This window comes from Arachis ipaensis, chromosome B10, assembly GCF_059453495.1.
Source record: "Arachis ipaensis isolate K30076 ecotype BB chromosome B10, ASM5945349v1, whole genome shotgun sequence".
In the NCBI taxonomy this organism is placed as follows: Eukaryota; Viridiplantae; Streptophyta; class Magnoliopsida; order Fabales; family Fabaceae; genus Arachis; species Arachis ipaensis.
Window position 1 is genome coordinate 13,881,296 of NC_142435.1, and position 3,362 is coordinate 13,884,657.

Genomic DNA, 3,362 nt, shown 5'->3' on the forward strand with positions numbered 1-3,362 from the left:
AGCCAAATCTACCACCACAACGACTACTCTTTACTCGACGACCTCTTCAAAATCCTCCTCCATAATTATATTTAAATGAGGATGAGAATTGAGAAAAATGAGCTATAGACATGACAACTTCAGTTTTCTTAAACTTGTCCAACATGTCTTCAAATGCTAGCAAATAAGATTCAGTATCGACAACTCTAAATGACCATAGTCTTGACATTACCGAGCTAATATACATAGTGTGGTCCTCATTTAAGCCATCTATGATTGCTTGTATGTGATCTGCTTTAGGGACTTCATAGCCAAGAACAAAGAGTGCATCAACCACATTTTGAACCCTAGCAAGAAAATCATAAGCAGTTCCAGTTTTCTTGCAAGATTTGAATTGTGATTTGAGACTCTGAATTCGTGAAGCTGAAGCAGCCTCAAAATAGGTCTCAATTCTTTCCCAAACTTAATAGAATTGTGAAAGATGAATTATCTTATTCTTGAATGGTGTTGTCATTGATTCAACAAGCCAAGTGGTAAGTGTCAAATCTTGAAGCTTCCATGTCTTGTATTTTTCAGATTTAGAAATTGTTTTGGTTGCTTCATTTGTTAGAAATTGTGGTGGAGTCTTAGAGCTATAAAGATGATCTTCCATTGACAAGCTTTGAATTATCAGCATTGCAGTGTGTCTCCATGTGCTGTAATTATCTTGATTGAGTGTGTCTGAGATAGGTGAAAAAATTTTCTTTATGATTGAATCAGATAGTGTGATCTCCATGATGAAGGTGAGTAAGAGAAAGAGGCTCTTGATACCATGAAAAATTCAGAGAGACTCTGAAGACCAGAACTAAGCTAAGAACTAGAGAAGAGAAAAACTGAATCAAAAGAAATTGAGCAGAGTTTGTAATTTGAAATATACACAAACATTGATATTAATCTAAGGGTTATTACAAGACTCTTGATATATATATATATCACTCAATAACAAAACTATAACTAACACTAGTTCTGTTATAACTACTTCTTAACTGAAATTAATTAGACAAACATACTAATTAAGTAACTTCCTTCACAAAATCGTAGTGGAATCTAGCTATTTACTAAATAACAAATAAATCGCACCAAAATTTGTTGATTTAATACATTTTAGATACTGAATATATCGCACTGACTTGTAAAAAGTTTATCAGAATACAATTGAACAACATCTTTAGTAGATTTTTGTTTGGAAATAAATCACATTAGCTTGAAGTTATTTATTTGGTTTTACTTAAAAAGCACAAAACCTCTACGATTTACCCATTTTTTCATAAGAAGCACAAAACTTATAGTACTTATAAGTGAACCAATAAAGTGAAAAGATTAAAATTTTGGATTTTATAGATTAAATTGTGATACACTATCAAAAATAGAAATATGGAAAGAGGAAAGTGGAGAGTGCGAGAAGAATGACTAGCAGAAGATAGAGAGAATAAAAGCAAATGACAAATTCAACGCTCGAAAAGAAAAAAAGTACTTGAACGGACCCTATGAGTCAAGGAGAGGTTGGAAAGTAGGAAGGTATAAGGAGTTAGAGAAGGGTTCACATACTGTTTTTGTGGATAACTTGCTAGGAGACATACCAAAGGGTGTCCCGTTTAGAATTTTTTGGTGGGTGTGTAACGTTGTGGATGTACACATCTTTAGGAAGAGAAGGCGAGGCAATGGACGTCCATTCACTTTTGTGAAATATGAAGCTAAGGCGGGTGCAGATAGAGCAATTCAGAAGATGGATGAAGTATTCATTGGAAGTAAAAGAATGATCAAATATTTTTCTATTTTTTTGTAAATATTATTTACCAACGGCTTAGTCATCGGTAAAAGTGTGGGTTTTGTATATCATATATACACATATAAAAAGCATTTAACTATTTATTTGAATGCCTATTATACTGTTAAATTTTAATATAGTCGGTAAATTATATAAAAAAATTTATTCAAACTGAAACTACATAAATAATAAATTTACAAGATTATTTGAAATTAAAATACAACAAAACAAAATAATTAGAAAAATATGCTCAAAATAGAAAATACAAGTACATTACATAGAAATCAACTGAATTACATGTAATGGTCAAAGATAAAGCCGTCGTTGTCGTCGTCTCCATCTTCCTGCTGTGGTCCTGGTGGTGTCGGCAGTCAAGGACCAGATGATGCTGACAGAGGACGTCTAGGCGGTGAAAGAGGCGACATGGCTAGCACACTACTAGACAAGCCTCTCCTCAACTTCTCCCGCATGAAGGAGTACATGTCCATGACCGTATTCTTTCATTATTCTAGATTGGACTGTTGGTGGACAACGATTTCCTAGAGGCTCCTGATCTCCCCCTCGTATCTCTAGTGAGCGTGCCTCCACTCGTCCTGCACTCGCTGGTAGTTGCCTTCAGCTCCGCGTATCTCGTTTGATGTTGCTATAGCTCTCGCTCCATGTCCAACTGCAGCTCTCTATTGAGTATGGTAAGCTGCTCCCTGATATTCATACTTCTGCTGGCAGTATACTCAACATTGGAGAAAAGCAGGGTAGTCATGGTGGATTGATGTCCCATGTCGTAAACCCTCCCCTACTTTTTCCGCTACTAATTTGCGTCCATATCTCATCCTCAGATATGGAAGGCGCCTCAGGGCCCCCTATGCAATTTGAGTCGCACACTCGTCCTGGGCCTTGCCTAACCTATCGTCGAACTCAATTTGAAATAAAATAGTGAGGTATATTTGGGTCTGCTGAACTTATAAATGATAAAATTTATTGAGGTATATTTGGGTTTGTTGAACTTACAAATATGCTCTCAGACCGCTTTCCAACCCACTTTCTACGGTTTTCCTTCCTCATGTGTGTCCTCTGGAAGACCTTGCTCCAACGAGGTTTGAGACTCTACTCGATCTCCTGTCAATAGGATTTAGAATTACAAGAAGTCATTATATATGTTACAACTTTATTAATAATAAAGTAAACAAATTAAGTTAATAATTAAAACTTAAATGATACGAACCATTTTCTCCGTCATCCTATAGGTGGTGGACCATCTAGTGTGCATGGGATCCACTGGTTTCAGATGCTCAAATGGCTCAGGCATTAACCCAGATCCCCCAATAATCCCGTGTGCTCCAGTAATCCTTTAGTTCGGTGAGGATATTGTTCGAGATCCAGTTTGCAAGAGCACCCTTGTTGTAGATATCTGTTAAAATCTCCTAAGCGCACTTGACGGCTCTTGCCTACCACGCATTGTACATCTTCTGCTCTTTCCGCTGGACAAACTCAAAATGGTCCTACAATATCAATAATTGAATCAAAATAATATAAGTTTATAATTTGAACTTAAAAAAAAACCTTAATTACCTTAAAA